Raw genomic sequence first — 6601 nt, forward strand, 5'->3', positions numbered from 1 at the left:
GTCTCTATAGTGGTCTAACAGTGTCTGTGAAACATGCATCTCAAGTGGTCTCAGCTGCAACTTACACACTTACTCGCACGTCAGGCTGACACACTGTGTGTCTGTGTATCTCTTTCTCTTTCTCTCTCTTTAAAAAAAGCTCAAACTCACACACCTTGAAATCAAACCTTACAGCTTCATTACTTTGTGTGTGTATATGTCTGCGTGTTCAAACTCCATTGCTAGAATCATTCTAATTCAAAACTAATGTAAACAGCTTCTCTTACAGTGTGTGTGTGTTCTCTGCTACAGCTATGTGTGGAAAGTTTGGACAAAAAAAGCTTTGCCACACTCTCATATCTGGCCAATACATGTTCTGCACGGTAGGACTGTTGCAACCTGCACAGCTATGTGTCTCTGTTAGAGCATGGTCTCTTAGTTCAGATTCAGCATTTAAATATCAGGCCAAGCAGCATACCTGCTAGACTCCTTGGAGAAGCACTTCAAGTGTCACGCTCATTAATGACAAATTCTTCTAGCTGGGCCCACTTCTTGTCAAGTACAATGTGTGTACCCAGGCCTGGGTGTCTTGTTGTGGGTCCAGCGAGGCAGGGAGTGTACCCAGGCCTGGGTGTCTTGTTGTGTGTCCAGCGAGGCAGGGAGTGTACCCAGGCCTGGGTGTCTTGTTGTGGGTCCACCGAGGCAGGGAGTGTACCCAGGCCTGGGTGTCTTGTTGTGTGTCCAGCGAGGCAGGGAGTGTACTCAGGCCTGGGTGTCTTGTTGTGGGTCCACCGAGGCAGGGAGTGTACCCAGGCCTGGGTGTCTTGTTGTGGGTCCAGCGAGGCAGGGAGTGTACCCAGGCCTGGGTGTCTTGTTGTGGGTCCAGCGAGGCAGGGAGTGTACCCAGGCCTGGGTGTCTTGTTGTGGGTCCACCGAGGCAGGGAGTGTACCCAGGCCTGGGTGTCTTGTTGTGGGTCCAGCGAGGCAGGGAGTGTACCCAGGCCTGGGTGTCTTGTTGTGGGTCCACCGAGGCAGGGAGTGTACCCAGGCCTGGGTGTCTTGTTGTGGGTCCACCGAGGCAGGGAGTGTACCCAGGCCTGGGTGTCTTGTTGTGGGTCCACCGAGGCAGGGAGTGTACCCAGGCCTGGGTGTCTTGTTGTGGGTCCACCGAGGCAGGGAGTGTACCCAGGCCTGGGTGTCTTGTTGTGGGTCCACCGAGGCAGGAAGTGTACCCAGACCTGGATGTCTGTTTCTGGGCCTCGCCACAGCGCACTGCACCAGTATGTTTATTGTGTGGGGGATGAGCGGCTGTGAGTCTCAACACCTCTTGTCATACTATGCTCTGTATCTGCCACGCACTCTTCACATCCCCTTGTAGAAATTTGGCAGAGATGGTATGGGGTGGTGTGTGTGTGTGTACTAACTGTCAGTTTTATGGACGTTGGGTGAACATTGGGTGTGGTAACAATATGTTGGGCTAGGGGAAGTTTGTAAGTCCCAGTATATGTTGTCTGTGGGCATATGCCAGGCAGGTGAGGGTTTGGTTCGTCTGTATGTGTGTGTGAATGTGCATCTGCTTTACGTCTCTGTGAGTGTGTGTAGTGTGTATTGGCGTGTATCTGTGTGTGTGGTGTGTGTGGTGTGTATGTGTAGTGTGTGTGTGTGTTGGTGTGTATCCATGTGTGTGTGAGTGTGTGTGTGGTGGCACTGTCTGCATCCTCAGCCACAAACATGCAGCCTTGTTGAGAGCCGAGCAGCATAGCACGGTGTAGAGGGAAATAGTGAGCAAACAGTCAACTCTGTCTTTTACAGTTTGATTAGGTATTTCCTCTGGCTTTCATTGCTACCCCAGACGCCTTCCTTAACCCCATTCCCCGTGTAGCACAGATGTAGCAGCACCACTATGAATGGTCTTAATTGGCCCAGAGGAGATCTTTCTATCTGGACAGAATTAGAGGAGCTTTCATGATTTAAATGAGAACGTTTATGGTGCCAGTAAAAAATAAAAATTGAAATCAGTCAAAAAGTACGTGTGCAGAGAGAGAGAGAGAGAGAGAGAGAGAGAGAGAGAGAGAGAGAGAGAGAGAGAGAGAGAGAGAGAGAGAGAGAGAGAGAGAGAGAGAGAGAGAGAGAGAGAGAGAGAGAGAGAGAGAGAGAGAGAGAGAGAGAGAGAGAGAGAGAGAGAGAGAGAGAGAGAGAGAGAGAGAGAGAGAGAGAGAGAGAGAGAGAGAGAGAGAGAGAGAGAGAGAGAGAGAGAGAGAGAGAGAGAGAGAGAGAGAGAGAGAGAGAGAGAGAGAGAGAGAGAGAGAGAGAGAGAGAGAGAGAGAGGTTGTTGAAAAGCATTGTAGAGTTGAAATGTTATCACATTTGTATGTGTGAATAGGGGGTTGTTATCTTCAGGGTTTATTTGCAGTGTGGAAAATGTGAACAGTCTTGCTTTATTAAAAGTCTGTTTGTAGCGACGAGCAAACAAAAGGAAGGAGGAAGGAGGAAAGCAGTGGAACACTTTACCCCAAGATATTAACATGACATCTCTCATCACCCAGATTATTACTATGGCAAAAGTTAGCGTAGAATATTGACACACTCCCCGGGCCATATTATATAACCAAATCTGTGGGCCTTTTTTCTGGGCTTGCCGCTCGCCAGCGAGACACACAATCTGATTGGCCAAATACCTGTCAGCAGCAATTCCACTCCCCTTTGAGAGAAACACTTTTGAGTGGAGTGTCTCTGAAATTAAAAAATATGTGTTGCTCTTCAATGAGCTGGCTGGTTGCTGGATTGTGAAGGCTTCTGTTGCATTGTGGCTTGTCATTCTTAGACGCTCAGTATGCTTTGGGTTTTTGGGCTTTACACACACTACTGGAAACACCTTTAGTATGTTCTCTGACCCAAATGGAGCCCTAATCCTTCTATAGTGCACTACGTTTGACCAAAGCCCCCTCAGACTCAGCCAGCCTTATTCGGTCAATTAGGCCAAAGTCAAGCGCTTCTTCCTTTCTGTCATTTCCTCAGAGAGACCCAGACGCACGCCAAGCCATCTGAGCAGCAACCTAGCAACCTAGCAAGACCTGCTAATGATGCGTCTCGGAGAGAAAAACCACAAAGAATCTGTCAGTTAAAAAAAACTAGACATTTTATTTCAATGTTACTTTATTTTCTTTAAAAAAAACACTGACTTCAGTACAAGTCAAATACCTTGAGTCTTCAGTGGGCATTAGACCCACTGTATAGACCATATCTCAGTACAAGCTCTATAGGAATAAGTCCTTTTTAAACCCCACTATGCAGATATCATCCTCTCTCTCTTTCTCCCTATCTTCCCCCTAGTCTGTAGGTTGTGTCCCAATGGGCAACCTATTCCCTATATAGTGCAATACTTTTGACCAAAGCCACATTGGTCCTGGTCAAAAGTAGTGCCCTATATAGAGAATAGGGTGCTATTTGCGACACAGACCTCCTGTGTACTGGATGAAGATGAATAACATGTGACATTTTCTTAGGGATCAGAGGGATAAATGACACGTAATGTTACCTAGGTGACAGCATGGTTGTCGGGGGTGGTAGCAAATGGGTTTCGTGGACGACAGCGTGTGTGAGTGTACCAAGGTGCGTCGGGAATAGGGCTGCCTGTCTTGGATTTTGAACCAGTACTTGGTCAGGTGACAGTTAGACAAACAATGCCATATTGCTTTAATTTCTGTCCTGCTTCTCCTCAATGGATGGATTTTATTAGCCTGTGTTTTGGGAACGGTTGCTGTTAATGGATGAGAGAACAATGTTTCTTTGTTGACTCATGCCAGTCTTCTAGAGTCCAGAGCCCTGTTAGCCCAGCCTCCACTAACACCACTGATGTAGTCTATAAGACCCACACCTTTCTGGTGTCAATATTTGGTCTGCTGTGAGTAACACCTATTAGAGAGCAACGTTGACTAGGCCGTGATTCACTGGTCCTGATCAGGAAGAGAGTGTTGAGCTGTCTTCGGTCACTTCCTGTCACACCTCTCCCGACTCACATCAGGAAATAGACCGCAGCTCCCACAATGCAGTGCAAAGACATACATTACGCACGGTTGTCTCACATATCCCTTGTGACTGCCACTATGAGACTCATGTTATGCGAGGGCTTGTATTTAGTACACCTTTATTCATTGAAAGGAACATTTGAATATTTAAATGACAAATTATCTTCAGTTTTTTTATTTAAAAAAATTAATAGAACAATGAATTCACCAAACGTCATTATCAGAAACAGGCCGTCATATTTCATATGGACAGTTCAGGAGCTGAGGCATGGGGTGGTCAACTAGGTCAGCAGAGTGGAGAGTTCAGGAGCTGAGGCATGGGGTGGTCAACTAGGTCAGCAGAGTGGAGAGTTCAGGAGCTGAGGCATGGGGTGGTCAACTAGGTCAGCATGAGTAGAGTTCAGGAGCTGGGCATGGGGTGGTCAACTAGTCAGCAGAGTGGAGAGTTCAGGAGCTGAGGCATGGGTGGTTCACCTAGTCAGCAGAGTGGAGAGTTCAGGAGCTGAGGCATGGGGTGGTCAACTAGGTCAGCAGAGTGGAGAGTTCAGGAGCTGAGGCATGGGGTGGTCAACTAGGTCAGCAGAGTGGAGAGTTCAGGAGCTGAGGCATGGGGTGGTCAACTAGGTCAGCAAGTGGAGAGTTCAGGAGCTGAGGCATGGGGTGGTCAACTAGTTCAGCAGAGTGGAGAGTTCAGGAGCTGAGGCATGGGGTGGTCAACTAGGTCAGCAGAGTGGAGAGTTCAGGAGCTGAGGCATGGGGTGGTCAACTAGGTCAGCAGAGTGGAGAGTTCAGGAGCTGAGGCATGGGGTGGTCAACTAGGTCAGCAGAGTGGAGAGTTCAGGAGCTGAGGCATGGGGTGGTCAACTAGGTCAGCAGAGTGAGAGTTCAGGAGCTGAGGCATGGGGTGGTCAACTAGGTCAGCAGAGTGGAGAGTTCAGGAGCTGAGGCATGGGGTGGTCAACTAGGTCAGCAGAGTGGAGAGTTCAGGAACTGAGGCATGGGGTGGTCAACTAGGTCAGCAGAGTGCACTATTGTTTATAGCTGTGCGCGTGTGTGTGTTCTGATCTCAGTGGCCTGTTCATTTACATAAGAGAACCACTGCAGCCTAATTTGATGCACACCTGCCTATGTCTGCAGGTCACATCGGGTCTCTGTCGCGCACACGCACACACACAGCTGATGTTATCCTCCTGAGTGTGATCATACAACGCAATGGTTGCATGTAGACAGTAATGCTACATGCATGTAGACATGATGCTGGCAAAGAGAAGCTGAAGCAAAGTGTCCCTCCTGTCCCCATCCCCTCCACTACAAGGTCATCCTGCCCAGATCAGGCAATGGCTCCTTTACATCACAGGAAAGCAATATCGGCTTTTCTTCTTCTACTACTTCTTCTTCTACTTCTTCTTCTACTTCTTCTACTTCTTCTTCTACTTCTTTTTCTACTTCTTTTTCTTACTGCATAGGTATGTTAGTAAATAATAATCATTTATCATATTATATGTTATAAAATGTTTAAAATAAACACAGAATTTCTATCCAATTAATGTCCTGTATACAATTTTACTGTGCTGATCATTTAGAATGATGTTTTGAACCCATTCTGGCTGTTTCTGTTAAAAATAAACATGAGCTAAAATAAACCCATGCTAACGGTGGATCATACAGTAAATCAAGAGGCCTGCGCTCAGTTTGACATTACACATCTGTCTGCATTTATAATTTGGAGCGTTGACAAATGGCAGAAGGACGCACAGCCTGCTGGTGATCCATCATCTAAAATTAGTGGAGAGAGAGAGTCCTGGAGGACATGTAAACAGGGCTACCTGAGCAGCACTCTAGGGGCTCACACTACCTCTACCTTCTCTCTCTATCTACCTCTCTCTACCAGTGGCTCTCTCCCCCACACTACCTCAGTAAACATTACACTCACAGAAGTTCCAAAATAATAAAGACATTACAAATGTCATATTATGTATATATACAATGTTGTAACGATGTGCAAATGGTTAAAGTACAAAAGGGAAAATAAATAAACATAAATATGGGTTGTGTTTACAATGGTGTTTGTTCTTCCCTGGTTGCCCTTTTCTTGTGGCAACAGGTCACAAATCTTGCTGCTGTGATGGCACACTGTGGTATTTCACCCAGTAGATATGGGAGTTATTCAAAATTGGATTTGTATTCGAATTCTTTGTGGGTCGGGAAATATGTGTCTCTCATATGGTCATACATTTGGAAGGAGGTTAGGAAGTGCAGCTCAGTTTCCACCTCATTTTGTGGGCAGTGTGCACATAGCCTGTCTTCTCTTGAGGTCCAGGTCTGCCTACGGCGGCCTTTCTCAATAGCAAGGCTATGCTCACTGAGTCTGTACATAGTCAAAGCTTTCCTTAAGTTTGAGTCAGTGGTCAGGTATTCTGCCACTGTGTACTCTCTGTTTAGGGCCAAATAGTTTGCTCTGTTTTTTTGTTAATTTCTAGACACATTGGAAATAATTATCTTTTTGTTTTCTCATGATTTGGTTGGGTCTAATTGTGCTGCTGTCCTGGGGCTCTGTGGGGTCTGTTTGTGTTTGTGACCAGAGCCCCAGGACC

The 6601-nt window shown here is 46.8% G+C and overlaps 1 protein-coding gene across 1 annotated transcript in view; it reads left to right on the forward strand.

Annotated features, from left to right (window-relative positions):
- The window catches only part of LOC120040750 (B-cell lymphoma/leukemia 11B-like), a 98233-nt gene that overhangs the window by 19782 nt on the left and 71850 nt on the right, over nt 1-6601 (forward strand).

Source organism: Salvelinus namaycush, unplaced genomic scaffold, assembly GCF_016432855.1.
Source record: "Salvelinus namaycush isolate Seneca unplaced genomic scaffold, SaNama_1.0 Scaffold379, whole genome shotgun sequence".
NCBI classification, from domain to species: Eukaryota; Metazoa; Chordata; class Actinopteri; order Salmoniformes; family Salmonidae; genus Salvelinus; species Salvelinus namaycush.